The sequence below is a fragment of the Dipodomys merriami genome, unplaced genomic scaffold, assembly GCF_024711535.1.
Source record: "Dipodomys merriami isolate MVZ:Mamm:240054 unplaced genomic scaffold, mDipMer1.0.p SCAF_99, whole genome shotgun sequence".
In the NCBI taxonomy this organism is placed as follows: domain Eukaryota; kingdom Metazoa; phylum Chordata; class Mammalia; order Rodentia; family Heteromyidae; genus Dipodomys; species Dipodomys merriami.
The window spans coordinates 2,192,834-2,214,089 of record NW_027206612.1 but is presented as its reverse complement, the minus strand read 5'-3'; the positions used below and the strand labels follow the sequence as shown (position 1 = coordinate 2,214,089).

General features: G+C 46.1%; 1 long non-coding RNA gene across 2 annotated transcripts; it reads right to left on the bottom strand.

Annotated features, from left to right (window-relative positions):
• Nucleotides 1-237: 237 nt before the first annotated feature.
• LOC138822119 (uncharacterized) lies at nt 238-20,854 on the bottom strand. 2 transcript variants are annotated; one of them, XR_011370360.1, is made up of 3 exons: nt 20,787-20,854; nt 10,342-10,532; nt 238-559 (listed from the first exon to the last, which is right to left on the bottom strand). It is a non-coding gene; the product is annotated as an uncharacterized lncRNA (long non-coding RNA). The 2 variants fall into 2 exon arrangements; XR_011370361.1 differs by lacking the exon at nt 238-559 and adding an exon at nt 9,076-9,337.
• Nucleotides 20,855-21,256: the final 402 nt, after the last annotated feature.

Below are 21,256 nucleotides of genomic sequence, written 5' to 3'. Positions count from 1 at the left end.
TTCCTCCCTTCCTTCCCACCTTCCTTCCTTCCCTCTTTCCTCCCTCCCTTCCTCCCTTCCTTCCCTCCTTCCTTCCTTCCCTCCTCCTTCCCTCTTTCCTTCCTTCCCTCCTTCCTTCCTTCCTTCCTTCCTTCTTTCCTTCCTTCCTTCCTTCCTTCCTTCCCTTCCTCCTTCCTTTCTTCCTCCTTTCTAAACCTTTGCAAGTATGTTAGATTGTGCTTTATTTGGGGAATCAAATACATGAGTAGAATGGACAATGGGTTTGGGTATGTAGGTCTGAGGACAAACATCTGGTCAGCAGTTAGGACACAGGTAGGAGAGAAAGCACAGAACAATGACGTACAATTAGTGTAAGTTTAGGCCCCCATGCTTGTGGAGCAAGTTTGGGGGTATAGCAAGATGGATTCAGGGGTGCAGACATTCTCACTTCAGGGTAGGTTCACAGATGTCGATTCCTGCACTTCTGGTGGAATTCAGACATGTAGACTTCTGCACTTCTGGGCAGGGTTCAGATGTAGAGTCCTACATTTCCAGGAGATATGAGGCCTGGAGATTCATCCTTGCAGGGAGACACAGTGAAAATATCGAGGTGTGATTGAGCTGAGGTTAGACACAGGGGTAATGTAGTTGCTGAATTTATACAGTTCCCAAGCTGTGTTCAAAGTAGAGGAAAATGTTCATGTCTCTATATTCTACTCAAATAGGTCACTCGCAAAGGAAGGGATCCCATTGTCCTCGCTCTGTTCCCTTGCGATGGTAGAAGGCTGGACTGCCCTGACCCCCAATCGCTGGCCTCTGATCTCAGTCCAGTGCTGGTCTGGAGTCGAATGTTTAGACTTAGGTAGAGAGCAAGGTGATATCATCCCATACCTGTTCCTAGAAAATCTGACATCAGAAGACTGAATACCTAGCACTTTTAACACTGATAAGGGGGCAATGGGGGTAAAAATAAAAGCAGAGGTTCTATGGACACTAAAGTCAGCCTGCATCTCCTTGGTGGTTGTATCCAGGACACAGAATTCCAAGGCTGAGATGAACGAGGGCAGCGGAAGCCAGCATGGCCACGCTGGCTGCGGGGGAGGCTGAGCTCTGTCATCTAAAACCTTCATCCTGGACCATGTATCAGGTTTCTGCTGCATGTGTTTCCCCTGGCTAAGCACCGAACTTTGTAACTAAGACTAAAACCTCACAGAAGCCCAGTTGACATAGAACTCATCAGGCAACTCCTGGCCTGAGTTCCATGCTTTCTGCTCCGATTAATTCCTGATGACATGGACCCAGGGCACAGAGATTCCAGGGGGTTTTTTGGGGGGAGGGGGGAGGCTGGGAAGTGATGTGAAGGGTAAACAAAGGAGGAGGCTGCAGTGCTTGGTAAGAAATGTACGCATTATCCTGCCCATGCAATTTTAACCCCTCTGTACAGTATGTTCACAAATAAAATAAAATAAAATTTAAAAAAATAATAATAAAAAAACAAAAAAAAGAGTTTGTGTGCTTCAGACGCATTTTGAATCCTTCCAGTGTTTTCTCTATGACAGACTCCCCCACCATCTGCACACCAGTCGCAAATACAGTGATGTTTGGTGCTTCTCCATCTCACGGGAAGAAGACACCATTGAGACGATTCTCTGAACTCCAAATTGTCCTGAAGGATGGAGAAGCGAGAAAAACCATGGAAACCAAGCCAGAGCTCAGCCAGCAGCCCCGTGAGTTCTCATCCCTACACTGACACTTACTAAGCCTTTCATCAGGTGCAACTGAGCTCTCCTCCTTGGAGTTCTCCTTTGTAAAGTGTTGATAGCAATAATGATAAAGGAGATTGTTTAAAATGTCAGCGTGAAGGGGGGTCATTCATTCATACCCACAGAGCCACGAGGAGACCTCGGTTGTCTCCTTCGAATAAGTGCATCCCTGTATGGTATACTTTCCACATAATGCATTAGTAATAAATAATGGCATGTTTATCTGATAATTAAACTTTTACAGGAAGTGTTTCTCTTGGTTTTCTTGGTTTTTCTTCACCACTGCTAAACAATGGCTCATCATCATCCTAAGTCTAATTATCATTTATTGAACTCATCTTCGGAAGGGCAGGAGGGAAGTCAAGAACATATTGGACCCAGAAGGACCTGGGTACCACACAGGTCACTAGAACCATCTGGAGGAAACCTTATTACTTTGCATTGGAATCTTGCTTCCATTGCTTGTCTTGAGGCTCATTAACATTAAATACATTTAGCATTTGTCTCCCTTCATTCAATCCAAATGACCGGAACCCTTTAAAGATGTTGTTTTCTGTGATCGTCAGCCTGGGCTCGGAGGCCTTGCCCCAGATTGTGAAATCAGACGTGGTGTAGGTGGTGAATTATGGACACGTGCGTGGCCCTTAGGGGGAGGGGCTCTAAGTAAGTGCTGTCATCACTGTGTGCTGAGCTGACAGCGTGAGCCCCCTGTGGTTGCTATGGCTTTGCCATGGCCAGCCAAGAGCTAGCAATGAGCCTGGGGTGGGAGGGGACTCGCCCCCACCTCTACCAGCTCCCTCCTCTGAAATGAGTCAGTTTATGATTGAGATGTCTGCTCTGTAGGAGTATGAGAGAAAAGAACTTTTTTGTCCTCCCTCCCTCCCCACTGAGATAACAGGTCATTCTCCAAGGTCAAATGCAGAAGAGATGACCTGGGCCCCAGAAAACTGAGGGAAGATGTTGAGATAAAACAGAATCACAGCTCCCAAATTTCTCTTAGCAAAGAATACTCTCTGGAGATGGAAAGTTGATATTTTCAAATTACTAAACTAAAAAACTCATAAGGTTGAATAAAAGATAAACACATAAATACGTTCTAAATGTGTCTATATGTATTTGTGTATATTATGTGTATGAATATGTGTATGTAGTAGCTATGACTATAAAAATATAGATATATACAATTTTAAAAACTTGAACATATTTTAAGAAGTTGGATGATTTTATTTCTAAAGAAAACCTCATGTTATGAATATATATTAGAAACGTTAGGGGCTGGGAGCTCATGTCTATAATCCCAGCTATGTGGAAGACTGAGACCTGAGGATTGTGACTCAGAGCCAGCCAGAGCAGAAAAGTCTTTGTGCTCCGTGTCTGAAATGCAGGGCATGGAGCATTGCTCAAGTGGTTGAGTGCCAGCTGAGCAAGGTCCAGGCCCTGAGTTCAAACACCACTTCTTCCAAAAAAAATTTTTAGTGGAAGAGATGCACAGTAGAAAACATTAAAATTTCACATCACCATAAAATTAAGATTGTTTTACAGGAGCGATAAAATAAGATACTTAATAATGTGAAATAGCCATGCATGTAAGTATAAAAGGCAAGGGAGGAAAGTGTGCATTGCAGACTTTCAGCTGGTGATGTGCTTTTGTAACCACGGCTGTCTGGATGCTGTTCAGCATGGTGGGGCTCTGTTGCAGGAACCTGAAGCTTAGGGGAACTGACCTCTCCTCCCCTCCTGCCCCCCCCCACTCCTGATTATGGAGCAAGTGTGTAAACAGGCCTCAGCTCACTTTTCCTGAACTTAATGCAGCCGTCTTACTGCTACCTTGGGGTCTCAGAAGAAATTATAGTTTTTTAAATATATTTTTTGATGCTTTTTCATTTCTATCTGAGGGTTTACTGATTGAGTGGGTTACTCCGGTATTTCTCTCTTTCCAACAGAGTTCTAGGGGAGTGGGAAGGGGCCCCGGCGGTCTGAGTTGGAAGAAGGTTGTGTAGGATGTCTGCTGAGAGGAGGTATTCAGGGAGCGTGGTGGAGGGCAGGCCAGTTAAGGAGCAGAAGGAAGAAGCCGTGTGACACGCAGTCCTGTATCATGAGAGCCCTGCAGATCCTGAAACCAGGACTTTGAGCACAAACGTTCATCAAAATTGTTAGCGAGGTTTTCACTCCTTTCTCCTAGTTTTTCCTAACAATATCGTTTCCCTAACAATATCTTTCATCTGAACCATTGACCACAGGTTAATTCTACAGAAACACTTCCACCCTCTGACTTTGGCAATTTACCTACTATTCTGAAATGGGACTTAGAGTTTGCTAGTAAGAGGCTCACAGAAGTGACTTGAGGAGGAATGGTTTATCTTAGTTCTTGCTTTCCAAAATTTCAGCCTAGTCTCCTGGACATCAGTGATGGTGGTGAGGCTCATATGGACCTTGTGAGGAGACTGTCTCCTGTCAGATGGGAAGCTAAGAGGAAGGGGCCACAACCTTCTCAGAGACCTCTTCAGTGACCTGCTTCCTCCAGCTGGACCCTCCCAAGTTTTCAGCACCAACCCCAAATGGCAAGACAAACTGGGGACCACGCATTCAGTCCACAGGCTGGAGAGAGACACTTCATATTCAAATCACACCACTTGATTTCATCATCTTAACTGTAAACTTAGACTACCTGTTCAACTCGATTCCATGACTACCGAGGTACTAAAATAGCCTGAAGCTACAAGTCCGTGTAGCATATGCCGACTGTGCATTCTCAATGAACGCATAATTGCTTTACTTAGGTAAAGAACAAATGTGACTACTTTACCCTATCTTATTTGAAACCATCTTAAAACCAGAGAGTCGTGATTCATTACCCACTTATTCTGTTTCAGAGGAGTGAAAATATGTCTGGTAATTTTTCCCATCGTGGAGCTTACGCTCAAGTACCCAGGTACTCCACGAGTGTTCTCAACACTGCATCTCTTTCAAGAAGCCGTGCCCGGTGCCTGAATGGTTTCTATGCTGAGGTGAGACAATCTATGTGGAGTAGTAATCTACAGTAGATTTTAAAGAACTAAAACTAGCAAGTAAAATACACCATGGTTACTCTGAGCCCCGAGACAGGTAGGAGATGAGCAAGTGCAGTGGTAGAGACCTTTGCTCCCTCCCCCACTGCTGTGTGACTCACCCCATTGACAATTTGCCCGGGCGGGAGGCAGAGACTGCACCGCACAGTAATCCCACATGAAATGTGCTGATAATTAAATCCCTCTGATAATTACATCATGCATTAGCGGGCTCAGCCCGCTCCATTACTCATGTTCACTGTCTTGGACAAAACAAAATGGATCCACAAGGGACCATGAGTGGAGCAGATGCTCTGATGGAAGAAGGCAGCCAAATTCTGTTTATGTAACGTGATCCAGCAACCGCAAAAGCAAGGGCTCTCTCACCCTCCCCCGTGAGCATCGGGTTCACCGAGATAGTGACACCCAACCCTTGCTTCCTGCCTGGCCGGCCTCACGGAGCTCTGAGGCAAAGAGGCAAAGGTCAAACGTGAGTCTCGATGGCATTGCACCTTCCCAAGGGATTTTAGGCGATTCTGCCAATCCTGAGAAGTGACAAGTTCACCATAGAGAGAAACCCAAGGTGTCCTTGAATTGGTGACCTCAAGTGTTGCTCTTTGTTGGATCATTGAAAGATGATTTCGAAATGGAAAAAGGCAAACTCCATGCATCATTACAATCTTAACATAGAAGTATTTTAATCTCAAAAATACATGTTTCTATTCATAAACACATGCACGCACTTCCTGATGTTTGAAGTGTTCACCCATTTAACACAAGTAATTTAAATAACTCAAAGTGTCTGTCAAAAACACATTTAACAAAAATTTAATATGTCCCAGATATTCTCAAAAAGAGTAAAATGGTAATAAGCAAGAATCCAAACAACTCAAATTGTCAATTGTACTGAATGTCTTGTAGGAAAGTTTTAGAATACAGAAGACAGGAAACTTTAACAGATGCACATGTTAACAATCAAAAGAAGGGAGGAGCCCTTTTTAAAGTCAAGTTTATGCCGGGGTTGATAAATTTTTGTCATGGCCCCTATATTCAACATATCATTCTTGTCCTAGATGAACATCAGTCAAGATAGAAGTCATGTGACTATGGCGCAGCTCGCTCGTGTGACCTAACCAGCAAAACTGCACCTGCAACACTAACCCATCCTCTTTCCTGACTGGTTGCCATGTCTGCTTCACCGCTTCTTAAACGTGCTGCCTCTCAATTATGCTCCCCAAATACAATAGGTGTGCAAGACATTGCTTGTGTTCAGCATAATCTCTTTACCAAATGAGTGTGAATGCATATTTTAAAATTATTTCTAAGGAAACAATAAAATACCAAAGGCTTCGATGAGGGTTGAAAGCGATAACACCAGACAGAGTGCTGTGAGAACTCCATCCTGTGGCCTTGTGCGCACGGCACAGGAGGCCGTCTGCCTCTCCATGGTGCCGCTCACGTGGACCTTCATGAGGCCAGGAACACGGATTGAGTGTACACGCTCCTAGGAGATGAGCCAGCCTCCTTCCCGGCCCCCGCCTGCCCTGTATGACTGTGGGCGAATCACCAGCTCCTTGCATTCTTTCAGGGCTTCTTTCATTCACATCACTGGGGTTTGACGTGCTCTGCTGCTCTGGAGATGACTGTGAGTTCTTCCAGTGATGTAGCCCTGCAAGTGACAGAGCTGCACACTGCGCACACTGTAAATGACACTGGGGTCACCGCCGTACCGGGGATGATTCAGACACCCAGGCCGCCTCCATCAGATGAAAATCCCACCCGGTATGTGAAAACCATGATCTAAGGATTTGTCTCGGACCACAGCTGTGATTCAACTCCTCTCCTTGCAGCCTGCTACCTAGCATAGTTCCAGGGTCTGTGTTGGGCTGAGATAGTGACACCTAACCCTCGCCTCTGGCCTGGCTGGTTCCGCTGGCTGGTCTCACAGAGCTCCCCGGCAAAGGTCAAACGGGGAGTCCCATTGGCATCGCATATTCCAAAGGGATTTCTGGCGATTGTGCTGATCCTGAGAAGCGACTGATCCTGAGTGGGTGATCTGTCCACGTGTCCAAGAAACACAGAAGAGCCTCCATCCGGAGAGTGCTGGCCATCTGCACACAGGACACACCGTGTGAAGATTGGAATGGAGTGCCTTTTAAAGCAATTGGAATACTCCATGACAATGATATGCAAAAATCAGTGGCAATTGCTATACCAACCCCGTATTTTATTCTGGTTACTATGCCTTAAGTGTGTGGGAGACATGTCTGCCACACCCGTTGTGCACAGGGTCTGCTGTGACCCCATTGACTTTCTTGGACCCATGTTTAATGGCGAGAGCTCCCAGGATGTCAGGACAGCCCTCTCGGTTGCTTTCTGGTGGGACTCTGTGCATGTCACAAGCACCTGTCCCTCTGGTTGACCAAGCAAACCATCTCCTCCTTGGCGGTTCCTTTGGTGATGCCTGTGACCTGCTCCTCCTGGGATCTGCCACTCATGAACACCAGTGGACTTGCCAACTGTCTCCTGTTTCCAAAGGAGACGGTAACACTGAGGAAGGAATGACTGTGAAAATACCGTGCTGGGAAGGTTGCATTGGGTGAGTGGAGGACAAGCCAGCAGGGGCCTGCTAAACTCCGAGGGTAAGGGAGAAAGCAGGAAGAAGCAAAGGTGGACGGCAGTGATGCTGAGGGGGTAACTTGGGTCCCGCCCTGTCTAGCCTTCAGACCGATTAACTCTACTCCAGTGATTTCTGCTGGGACTGCAGGCAGATTTACAACTGGGGGATTAGTTCCCCTTTCCTGGTCCTCATCTGCTACAACTTGAAAGGATGGGGGTCATTACAGGTCATGTGGCAGGTTATTAGGAGAATGGTCAAGCAGGAAACTGACAAGTCTCATAACTCCCAGGGAAGGCAAGAAAAGAACACTAAAACATGAAGGGTAAAGAAACAAGGAAAGACAGAAGGGAAGAAGAGAACTCCAGCCCTGCAGGGAGCCGTGCGCTTTCCAGACATCTGACAAACTTCATTTCTGTCGCTGGGAGCACATCCAACTGCTTAGAGCAACTGTTTCTTCTTCTTCTACCCGGGGCCCAAGATAATACCCTGAGGAATCCGGAGCCAGCGGGGATTTCTCTGAATCTCTCTCTCTAAAAGCTCTGCATACTTAGGTTTTGTTCATTGCTGGTCTTGCTTTCAGTGTGACTCTGAGCTGAGCGCTGGTGAGCAGTCTCTGGCATCCAGTGGTGAATACCTGTCCATGCGTGTGGAGACCCACGCTGTTTATGGAACAACCCAGAATACGTGGTGCTGAGAGGGGGGGTGGGAACGGGCCATGCAAAGCACCGGGAGACAAAGCACTCGTACGGTGTACGCTGGGCTCCGGGCTAAGCAATTTATGCTCATCAACCCACTCGCTCTCCAATACCGACGTGAAGACCCAGTGCTGTGTGCTCCTCCCTGTGCGGTGTACAGACAGAAAGGAAGAAGACTGGGAAGGAGTCACCCGACACGGAACTGCACATTTCTGCCCTGCGTGTTCTCAGAGCATGCGCTGCTCGGTCCTGGGCTTTTGTTTGAATGCACTGAGGTGCGGGGTGCATGCAGGGGTCCCTCAGCTCGTACTCGTTAGATATAGTCAGAAACACAGAGGAGACAGACCACATGAGTGCCTGAGAGCCAGCCAAGGCTGCAGGCTGAGAGGACAGCTCTTCATAGCCTTGCACGTGGGGAAAGGCTCACCTGTGAACCACCACAGGACCATGGCACCTCAGAGAGACCTCCGTTAGCTTTGGCTTCTGCTTCTTTAGCACTCCAGACTCATGTCACGTCTCATGTCAGATGACAATGGATGCAACTCCCATGCACGCAGGGCCGTGTTTGGAGTCCCCTGGTCAAGCCATAGCATGACTCCAGATTCTTTCTTTGCTACACCAGACACCAACTTCACACCAGACCCTGACTTCACAGCAGACACCAACTTCACACCAGACCCCGACTTCACAGCAGACATCAACTTCACACCAGACCCCAACTTCACAGCAGACACCAACTTCACACCAGACCCCGACTTCACAGCAGACACCAATTTCACACCAGACCCCGACTTCACAGCAGACACCAACTTCACAGGACAGGAATGGGCTGTGTGACAAGGCATGGGTCTTTGCACTTCCTAGGCTTTAATTATGCTTCTCTTCCTTGCTGGCCACAAGCCCACACTCCTGAAATTCGGTTCAATCTCAGCCTTCCTGGAAGCTCCTGCGGGGCACTGGACAGTGTGTCAGGTTGCTTCCTCTAGCTCCACTGCTTAGACTCGAGCTGTAGCTCCAAGCTCATGGGAGTGGCTGATTCCTCCCTCCTCACTCCTCTAGAGATGTGGTTTTTCTAGGTGTGCTAGAATTCAGTCAGGCAAAGAAGACTTCCATAAAAGCTTGCAGAGAGAGCGGACCAAAGAACCTTACTGAGCAGATACAGCATTCTCCTGAATTCCCACATAGCTCCTGTCAGCCAGTTCCGTCAAACCCTCTCATTGATTTGGACCAATTCTGAAAAGATAACAGAGGTGCATTGAGGGCTAGGGGTGAGCATCTAGTTCAGCTTTAGAGTGTAGATCCCTTATCAGCTCAATGAATGTATAATACTTGTGAGTCAACCTCTCCTCCACTCTCGGACAAAGCAGTGCTACGATACTTCAATTTTTTCAACAGCAACTTAGTGTGCACATTTGAGTGGATGCCTATCCCAGTCACACAAGCACTCTGACCTCCTTCTGGATGGATTTGGATGCCTAGGTGGAGAGGGAAACAGCACAAAAACCACCCCCATTTATTTCCAAGCCCCTATTTATTTCCAAAGTCAGTGCGCGGGGACTACGCCAGTGGGAAGGATGTGTGTGCACGGGGCCTGGGGTTTTGAAGACCCAGCAGAGTCAGGAAGAAAGGGTCCCTTCCACTGCAGAACACGGTGCCAGCACGCTCAGAGGGACACTACAGCCCTCCTGGGCTTGTGAACCTCCCGAGCTGGCCCAGCCCCAGCAGCGTGGGGTTATGTGACAGTGCCCAGGCCTGAGCCGATGGCAGCCACCATCTTCAGGAAGAGGCTGTCTGTGGGAGTGCATTCTTGCCCAGCTGCTGTGTAGCACCAGCTCTGAGTGGATTAATGGGGGAGACTGATGAGCTATACCAAGCGCTGCCAGGGTTTTCGTACGACAAGGAGGCATATGGGTAAAAATGCAGATGATACTCCTGTACTCATTTAGATAGGGAAAACAGATCTCACAGCCCTGAGATCGACTCCAAAATCTCTGTATACTGTGAGGTAACCTAGCAAATCCTGAAAAAAAAAAAAATAAAACCTACGAGAGTCATCACTTTTAGTTATTTGGCATATTTGATGAAGGAAAATTCTGTACAAGTAATTTTCAACCCTTCCAGGGTGGGCAAATCCAGTGTAAGCACATTGTGTGCAGGAAAGCGTGTCATGAAAAGGTGATTTCCGGACGTGAATCCAGGCCATTTCCTGTACCTTGGGACACGACTGTATTACTCACCCAACTCCACAGACTGTCCTCTCTCCTCAGAATGGAGCATCTACTCAGTCTATGTTGTTATAGCACCCTGGAAGGTCTGAGAAAGCTTCACGCTGTTCACAGATGAGGCCCCTGGAGCCTCCCTCAGAAGCACTGAGCGTCCACTTGTTCTTCTGGTGCCCAGCCATCTCTCCTCTCAACACCTTTTCCACCTGGAGGACAAAAAGCAATACTATTACTGATTGAATAATGCTGAATAATGCTGTAAAGTATCCATGTGTGACAACCCCTCCCAAAACAAGTGTCTAGGATAGTAAGAATAGATACTCTTCTGTGAGCTAGTGGGATGCTTGTCCGGTTCAACCTTCGATCACATGGCCATCTTCTCACTCAAGTTTGAGAGTTCCTGGGACAGAAGGTGAGCACTCTGGTGTGCACCACTGTGCCCTTTCAATTGAGGCTGCCCTCCCAACCCCGGTGCCCAGTCTGATTCCAAGGCCGGGGCATCGGGAGTGCTCCTCTTGGTAATTATGGTTATTAGAGAAGAAAAAAACACTTTTTTCCCTTCATTTTACATATTCTTTTCACTAAAGAAAGCTATGGAATTGTTTAAGGGAAAGGCAAACAAATAATTAGTAAGGAAATCTCCTAATAAGCATAGTTATTATGCAAATCTTTGCCTTCAGAGTATATTGGAAGAAATATCGCACTGCTAAGGTATGCAAGTATTGAGAAAATGTGGAAGTGTTCACGGTGTGAGCCATGCATGCCACCAGCATGGCGATGGGCAGCAGGTGTCCAAGGAGGGGGCCAGAATCCTCACACAGGTGTGTGCAGAGGCCCCTCGCGTGGAAGAGCTGGGCGCCGCCACATGGAGGAGTTCAAGGACATCGATCCTGGCAGCAGCTACACAGTGGGACCCTCCAGCATGCTGTTTGTCTTCGTGACTCCATCGGCATGGCGGCCATCCTTTGGGCCTGACAGCACAAATCTCACATCTGTGTTTTCCAGAAACCTCAACCATGTCACCGAGAGAAATTACATTTTCTTAGAGAAATTTCAATTTTGGTCCATACTGGACTGGAACTGAGACCTTCAATCCCAAACTGTCTTCATCATCTTCCTGGCCTCACGCATGCTTACAGCAAGCCAACCGATTCTACTGAACTTGGTATTTCCACAGTGAATTTTGCTTCCATAAGCAGGTGTTGGTAGTTGTGAATTGGAGGCACACAGGCAATGGCTGGTAGGTGTGAATTGGAGGCACACAGGCAATGGCTGGTAGGTGTGAATTGGTGACACAGGCAATGGCTGGTAGGTGTGAATTGGTGACACACAGACAATGGTTAGTAGGTTTGAACTGGTGGCACACAGGCAATGGTGGGAGGTGTGAATTGGAGGCACAGGCAATGGCTGGTAGGTGTGAATTGGAGGCACAGGCAATGGCTGGTAGGTGTGAATTGGTGACACAGGGAATGGCTGGTAGGTGTGAATTGGTGACACACAGACAATGGTTAGTAGGTTTGAACTGGTAGCACACAGGCAATGGTGGGAGGTGTGAATTAGTGACACAGGCAGTGGCTGGTAGGTGTGAATCGATGGCACACAGGCAATGGCTGGTAGGTGTGAATCGATGGCACACAGGCAATGGCTAGTAGGTGTGAATTGGTGGCACACAGGCAATGGTTGGTAGGTGTGAATTGGTATCACACAGGCAATGACTGGTAGGTGTGAATTGGTGTCACACAGGCAATGGCTGGTAGGTGTGAATTAGTGACACAGGCAATGACTGGTAGGTGTGAATTAGTGACACAGGCAATGACTGGTAGGTGTGAATTAGTGACACAGGCAATGGCTGGTAGGTGTGAATTGGTGGCACACAGGCAATGACTGGTAGGTGTGAATTGGTAACACACAGGCAATGGTTGGTAGGTGTGAATTAGTGACACAGGCAATGGCTTTGTCCCTGACTGCCACGGTCCAGTAGTTTCTTCTTTTGAACAAGAACTAGGACTCTCAATCTAACAGTGGCAAGACAACTAACTCTTGGCTCGCTTCCTTAAAGTTGCGTAGTTCAAACTACTTTTAGTATCAATCACAGTATGAATGGATGCAAGTAGAACTATGAACTACTCTGGGTCAAGTAATTAGACCTGAGAAAATGGCAGGGGTTGGGGGGCTTGGAAGTCAAGTTCCCATGAAGGCAATTAAAACAATTGGGGCTCCTCACTGCTCGGCCTGGGAGGGCTCTGGGGAGTTCACCTGTCGGGGGAGTCCATCTGTCCAGGTGCTACTGCAGCCCTGGAGGGAGGCAGGTGGACGGCTGCAGGATTTCTTGGTGTGAGGCAGCTCTTCTGGCCTCAGGTCACCACAGAGCAAGGATGGAGCCGGAGTTGCCCTTGCCGGGCAGGCTCAGCCGAGAGGAAGGAGGGCAGCAGAAGAGAGCGCTCTGGGCTGAGCACAGCACAGCATGCCTGTCTCTGGCCCTGGGGTGGGAGAGCTGTACTTCCTTCGAGCCTACCCTCCAAAAGGACAGGTATGAGGCAGAAGCAGAGCGAACTTCGAGACCCAGTTTCTAGCATATGCATTTACTTAGATTGCCATCAGCTCACATACAAGCCCATCTGTAATATTTTCTGCTAGTTACCTCTTTAGTTAGCTTCTTTCACCATTCCTTTCTTGCTCTATTAAATAATTCCAAATTTTGAAAGGAAAACCAGATTGCGCGCGCACTCTCTCTCTCTCTCTCTCTCTCTCTCTCTCTCTCTCTCTCTCTCTCTCTCTCTCTCTCTCTCTCTCTCTCTCTCTCTCTCTCTCTCTCTTTCTCCCCTGACCCCCTGACCCACTGAAGTGCTAGGATTTGACCTCAGGGCACATGCTTGCTTGTACTATTATTGGGCCATTTCTCCATCCACTGTTGCCCTGATTTCTGAACTCAAATCTTGGTTTTTAATGCCTGGGCCAGCCAGAGCCACAGTTCCCTGTTTTTGTTTCCTGCTTGTCAGGATGACAAGCCCAGGCCACCATTCCCAGCATTTTTGAGAAGAAATCTTATGGTTATTTTTTTTTGCGGGGGGGGGGGGGGGCTGGGGAATAGACCAGCTTAGAACTCTCAATCTAAGACTTCTACAAAGCCGGGATGACAGACAGGAGTCACCATTCCTTAGCTGTTGGTTAAGATTGGATCTTGTACTTGGAAAAAATTATATTAAGTGAAGTAAGCCAGGCCCAAAGAAACATAGGTCCCATGGTTTCCCTTATTTTCAATAACTAGTATATGTCTGAGTCAAGCAGAAAAGGTAAGGTAAGTTGATGTTAGGGAAATGAACCCTAAGATATGTATTCAAATGTTTTTTTCTTTCATGTGGTTGTTTGTAACACATTTATAAGATTATTTCTTTGTTGCTTTGTATGTCTCTTCCCCATGGTATAACCCCTGCTTTCACTGTATTTGATTTGTTATAATTTGTGGAGGGAAAGGGGAAAAAACAAATTGTTTAAATAGGGATACAGGTGGACCTATTGCAACAATGAGACGTACAAGTCATTATGTTAAAAACGAACTTTACAACTTTGGTGGGGGGAGGAGAGTTGGGGGGTGGGGGGAGAATGGGATGGGAAGGGGAAACAAAGGAGGAGGCTACAATGCTTGATAAGAAATGTACTCATTATCTTGCCCATGTAATTGTAACCCCTCTGTACAGTATTTTCACAATAAAAAAAAAAGGATTGGATCTTGAGAATTTTTGCTGAGGATGGATGGCCTGGAACCATGATCCTCCTAAGTTTGGCCCTCAAGGAAGTAGAATTGCAAGCATGCACCATGGGTGCCTGGCTGGCTCCTTGTTTTCTCCGACTCCATGCCCATCCCCCATTGCGCATATGTATATTGATTTCAGATCCCACAGATTGACATCACAGTTGATCCCAAACCTCCCGTAATCCCCTATCTCTGCAAGTAACGGTTAAGTTCTCTGTGATTTCCAGATGTACCATCATTTTTATCAAACTATTTTCTTCTCTGTAAAAAATTGTGTTTCTATTTTCATTGTTAGATGCAAACTCCTTTCCACTAAGAATTCTAGGTAAGAGATGAAAAATAACAATGAAAGTCTCAGGATATAATAAATTTGACACAATAAATTGAACGAAAAGAAGAAAGAAGGAGAAAAAAAGACAGATGAAGAAGAAGAATGGAAGAGGGCAGAGGGAGCGGCTGAATGTCATAAACAGCACAGTTCACTTCTCTTCACTGGTTAGTCTCTACGGTTCCCTGAACTCCTTGGCCGTGACTTTCGCTCCACTCTGTCATGAAAGCGGATTACTTCCTCCAACTAGATACAGGTGATGCCATCTTATTAGAGGAAAAGAGCTCTGAAGTTTAATTCTGTAAGGTTTTATTTATTTATTTGTTTTTGTCAGTTGTGGGGCCTGAACTCTGGGCCTGGGTGCTGTCCCTCAGCTCTTCAGCTCAAGGTGAGTGCTCTACCACTTGAGCCACAGTGCCACTTCTGGCTTTTTCTGCTTATGTGGTGCCGAGGAATTGAACCTAGGGCCTCATGCATCCAAGGCAAGCACTCTACCACTGAGACACCTTCCCAGCCCCAGTTCTATTAGGTTTTAAATGATCGGTTTAGGCATAAAGTATAATGAGTGTGACTTTTCCCCTAAATAAACAAGAGAGTGCCCGTCAGCCTGTGCACAAAGATTAGGATTGCAAACAGAAATAAGATGCAAGAGAAACTAAATGGAGAGGCCATGTGCCTTGGTCCAGTAACCGACGTGTCATAGAATGTGGAGCAACTTGTGTCTCTCCACTTCTGTTTGCTGCGCACAATGACAACAATAGCTCCATTTCCTCATACCCCACACGCGTTCTCCAGCAGAGTCTGTGCGACACCCACGTTAGGTATTTTTATCTCCATTTGCAATAGTCTCAGACGTGTTGAGTAACTGTCTGGGAGCACACATCAAGTTAGAGGCAGAGTCACAGTTTCACCAAGTCGACTCCATTCCAAAGTTCTTGCTATTAAGTCCTACACAGGAAAATTGGAAATCTGCCGCAGTCCCCTGCCAAATGAGTGCGAATGCTCCCTGCAGCCACCACCTGAGTGTAAGCTGGGCGCTGTGGTAAACGCAGTGATCGTAGGGAAGTGGGGCGCTGCTCTCTGGGGTGACGCTGTACAAGATGTTTGCCAGCCTCCCGAGCTTGCAAAGTTTTGATGTTGATTTTGGCTTTGTTATTTGTCTTGTTCACTGTCAGATTGTCAGCTATGTTTGCTTTTTGTTCTCAGCTGTTCTATTTCTAGCTACCCTTGTTGCAACTTGCTGAACTTAATCTGCTGTGGGTGGAAAACAGCCAAAAGAGGTGCTGAGTTGATGTCTTAAGTACAAGAACTATGCATTATGAAATTCATTTTGTAGGATTTGAAATATCTATTTTTACTAAACAGAAACCCACAGCTTTGCCCTTAACACAAAATGTATGTCTAGATTCTCAACCGTTCCCTTAGTAGTCAAGGTTCAAAGCAACAATTGCCTTTCGACTTAAAAGACTTAATTACATGATAATATAAATGTCCTATTAGTCACAAGATATTCATGTACATTTATAACAGCTAGTGCTTTTATCTATATTATCATAACAACTGTGACTAACCTAACTTAAAACCCAAATGCTGATTCCAAACCTAAACAAATGTGAAGATTGCCGAAAGGGGCAGTTGGTGACGGTAAGCTCAACGTATCCATTGAGAAGGCCAAGTTGACTTCGAGAAAGCACTGGATAAACAAAAAAGAAAATGAAAACTCTCACTCTCCATTCTATCAGTCTGGCTTTGTGCTCACCTTGGGTGGAGGGAATCAACTGTGCATGGGGGATTTTGTGAAATTTGCCAAAGTAGCCATAGAACACAGCTGTCTTACTTTGTCCACGGTTAGTTTAGTGTCTGCGCACTTAGTTGCAACCATAAAAGGTTGCTGGGTAGAAACTGGACAATATGCTTCCAGTGAGCACCAACACCGTTTGGCTGATGATAACCAAGAAACTCACCTGAAGGACAGAGCCAGCTCAGAAAATTCTCACCAGATCCTGGGATATTTAGAAGACATTGGTTTGTTTGTTTGTTTTTGTAAGCGCAATGGAAAGATATAGACATAGATTGTCAAAAACACCATAAGAAGGAAATGAGCCAGTGGAGGGAGAATTAGATAGCAGGAAAATCAAGCCACCTGGGAGTGAGAGACTTTCCTTCCTGAACTGCTTGTGCCCGCCCCCCAGGATGAGGTCAAAGGGAACACTGGGACCTGAGGTCCCGCACAGGGAGGGACGCCGTGTGTGGGCCTCAGCACCTAACTCTCCAAATGCAGGTGGCAGAGCAGCTCTCACAGCGAAGTGGGTATGTGTGATATGCAGCACACCACACAGACGTCCATGTTTTAAATGCAGTACTGACAGGCGAGCCTGTGAATTCCAGATGCTGTTGTTTACTTGCAATATAGCCAGAGTACCTCTTGGTCCTGTGCAGAAAAAGAAGAATTTGACAGACTACAGACAGCCTATTATGTTCCTAGAGAGAAGACCGCATACAGCTCCATTTGTGGGGGTGAAGACAGGCTCAGAGTGGTGGAGGTTGCTGACCTGTGATTTCGTAGTGCCACAGTGAAGTGAGAATTGCATTCTATTGGTTTACAGATGCTCAAGTCTTCTTGTGCTTTGAGGTTCATGGAAGAAAACACATCACAGAGCAACACCACGCAATCTGTCACTGCCATCTCTCCCAGAGCATTGACACAGCATGCGGTACCCAGAGTTAGGGGAGTGACATTCATTCTGTGCGTACATCAGTGCAGTAGTGAAGGGCAAGCGTGCAAGGAATTTGCCCCATTCATCTCGCTCGCCAGCTCTCCAATCATGACTGTACTCCAAGGCCAGCTCACCATCCAGTGAACATTCCAGCAATCCCTCATCTCACCTTGGCCGTTCTCTTCTCCAGGGGTGAGAAAATTGATTCCCATTTCTTTATTTGATTAATCCTCTAAGTGTCAAAATATCCCATCACCCAGCGCAGAACGCACTCCAGCATAGAAGCCTCACCACCTCGCTGCCAGCGCACGGACGTACTGTGCACCGCCCTGTCTGGCCCGGCCACCCCGCCTCCCGGGTTTCAGAGCCCACACCCGGACCGGGCCATGCCTCAGAGTGGATGCTCTCCTCACCATCATCAGAAGTCAGGCCCTTGCCATGGGCCGCCGTTCCCTCCCACCTTTCCTTGGTGGAAGTGTACTTGCTTTGTCTGCCTGATGGATTTTGCACAGGATTATTTAGGAGAGGAGAAAGGAGATAGGAATGGAAATGTGGAAGGAGGAAGAAGAGAAGGACAGGGCAAGCAGAATAAGGCCCAAAACAGATTTCTTTGTCTTTTTGACCGTGGTAGGGCTTGAGTTCAGTGCCGTGTGTCCTGGGGGGCCCTTTACCACCCGAGCCGGAGCGGCAGCCCTTATTTTCCCCATTAGTTTATTATCACTATTCTTGCGCTTTTGCCTGGGACACACCTAGAACCATAGAGGGAAAAGGTGCTAGCTAAGGGTGCAAAGACATACTTAGTAAGCTTAGAACAGAAAAATTTCTAAATCTTAGGAAAGAGGTGTACATCCCAGAACATGAAGATCATAACCTCCAAACAAATAAGACTTAAAGAAGAACCCAATATTTAAATGGTAAACATTACTTTTACAATGCCAAATTAACTGAACATAGGACACTGAAAGCTATGAAAGAGAAACACCAGATTACTAAAGGACTGGATTCTTTTCGCTTGTTTTTTACCATAGAAGGTCTTTAAATTTCTAATTTGGCTTCAAATGATGCCTGTTCCAGATTCAGTAATTTAGGTTGGCAGTAATTTACTTTCAGGGATGAAGTCTATGGTTTCGTGCTTTCTCCTTGCTAGAATTTTGGCTGAAACATTTTTTGTTAATTTTTTGTGGGGTCATAAATAATTCTTATCTGAGAAATCATACAGGGTTTAGTGGCAAATCAGGAAAACCTGATCTTGATGATGAAAAAAATAAGAAAACAACTACAAATGTTCAGCAAGTTATCAAAAAGAATAAAAATCAAATTGGTGCCGTATAGAAGCTGATGGAACTTACATTTGATTCCCCAAAGTAAAACTAACACAAATGTATTAAAATTGGGCCAAAGCAGATGTCAGCTAGGCCTGACCGGATAGAACTAACTATTATAGAGATCCAGAGCCAGACCGAACCGTCCAGTTGGAGTTCAGTGAGGCATAGCTTATGCGGATGACAGCATCTTGCCATTTCTTTCCAACTCTGATAAAAGTCATGCTGTTGCTCTTCTGGAGGTATGTGCAGCTGATCTCTCTTGCACAAGCTCAGGTGCTTGGAATGTCACATTTCCTTCCTCCTTGTGTTTACTCTTGCAGGCTTGGGCACACACTGACAAGAGAGTCCAAGATCCTGGAGTTTGGACCCAGAGTTTATTCCTATACGTGAGTGAGTTGAAGCCTTGTCCGTGCTAGTTCAGGAACTCTGCCTTGAGTTCATCACAAAGACTGCAGGGGTGTTGTGCCATTGGGGGCAATGTTATTTTTCCTCTTACTCATTCACTTACTACAACATGACAAGTGGATTCTGTCTGCTGCACTCTCCTTAAACAACGACTTCCTGGTTCATTATCACAATTATATGGAAAGAACAGGGAAGGCAGGAGAGATAAAAACTGCTAGGGAAAAGAGGGGGGAGAGAAAAGGAGAGAGAGAGAGATGTTTTGACAGCCGTTGTGGCAGACTCAGGAGTCCTTGGATGGGATGCACAGTGAAGAGCTTGTGTGGACACCACACACACCACACCCGCCCATGTACACAGAAATCCATGCAGAAGAAAGGATTACCATCAATTTAGTGCAGTATGCAATTACAGAAAAAGAAAAGGGTTTTAACGTTTTGCTTTATGAACCCCCAATTGCTTTCTATGTTCCCTTGTAACCCTTGTAATAAGAATAGCATGTAATGTAAACAAGCACTTAATCATGTAATAAATTAAGTGTTTTTCAAATGAAATTATCCAATATGGAATGAACTTTATTTCAGGACACAATGGTGAAATTTAGTTTCTAGCAAATTAGTTTCTTAATCCCAATACACTAAATTATATAGAGTAATTTATTTCTGGCATTTAATGAGGGAAAAAATTTCATTCCAATGCCATGATTATAATTCGTGAAAGAGTTTTCAGAAATGACTTCTTCGCTGTGAAATAACAACAGAACAAGAAGAGTAAAAATCATCTGAGCTGAATGAGATCAATTGCTAATATTAGTAACTATTACTTCCCTGGGCTGAGTTTCATGTGTGCATGATCTACATATCTAATGGTAAGGTACTGTGCATCTTTTCCTCTGGTCAGAGTACACTTGAACTACAGGACTTCACAAATACTTGCAGTTTCTGCGAGGTGAAATAAATTTTACAGGGAACATAGACCCAGCTTGAGCTCTTGCTAAGGAAACTGTGTTCTTTCTCATTGAACAGCAGTCTGACCACTCCCCTGACTTCCTCACCTCTAGACTTGAGTCTCTATGGTCCCCACGGGAAGTCACATGCCTGTTCTGCCTTGTATTTCCACATGCCCAGGCAACTTTCAGATTGATACCTGGGTTGGAGTCCTCTCCGTGTGAAGCTAGGAAGCTCCTACAAAATTCTCCGTAGTCAACCTCTCCTGGCGTTTACCCAGTCTTATTTCTTTCACTGTTATTGCAGGCTTTGTGTTTATGAGATGGTCAAGCATCCCAGTGTGAGGTATTCTGTAGCTTCTATGTCCATATAGTTCCTTTGGACTCTCTTCTTTGCAACAGCAGCAGGCCCATTCAAATGAGGACATAAACGAAGTGTTCATATAATAACTGTTTGAGTGAGAACTCAACCCGCTTTCAATCTGCAAGCTTCTGTCTCACATATTTTTCAGCATTATTTTGAAATAAATGCTAGAATTTTCCAAAGTCTGAATTTATTTCATTTAATAATAGTGTCTTGGGCTGGGAAGGTGGCTCAGTGGTAGAGAGCTTGCCTTGCATGCATGAGGCCCTGGGTTCGATTCCTCAGCACCACATAAGCAGAAAAAAAAGCCAAAGTGGCGCTGTGGCTCAAGTGATAGAGCGCTAGCCTTGAGCTGAAGAGCTGAGGGACAGCGCCCAGGCCTAGAATTCAGGCCCCACCCCCCCAAAATAGTGTCTTTACCTTATTTTATATTAATAAGACAACTAGGTCTAGATGCTTGACTAAGCTAAGTGTGCCTCTAAATGTGTGAAATACCATGTCAAGTATTTCCTCTTGCATCATAGGTCAGAGCCCCGCACAGTCCTGGGGTTCCATGCTGAGAGACGGCGAGCTTCACACAGGGTGTACTGAGCTGGGTGCCGCCCCCACCCCCCGTTGTCATACCTTGGTGCCATTGCTGATAGGGTGACTGGAGCTGGGTGACCAGCCCTTCCAGGTTGTTCTGATACCTGCGTGGAGGACGATAGGACATAAGGACTTTATGTCAGAAGTGATGTCACAAACAGTCTTCAGTGTCTGACACTGATTTATAATCACACAATGCCCAGGCAGGGCAGTATGTGAATAGCTTCAGTGATCACCAGGCAGGAACACAAAGCCCTCCTCTCTCCTGACCTTCTCTATCTGCAACTTTCCACAGTAACTTCAAGAGAACTTGGGATCTGAATTAATTAAAATACAAGTGAGTTCTATTCATGTCTTAGACAGCAAAGGTAAGCTAGATAGGCCCTCCCATGAACTAATATCCTTAGGAAATGATCCTTCTTTCTCAGCTGTAGCACTTCCCACCAAGTCTGAGGCATGTTAAGAAAGGAAGACTACTTTAAGAGAAAGAGGCACCTTGCTCATCCCCC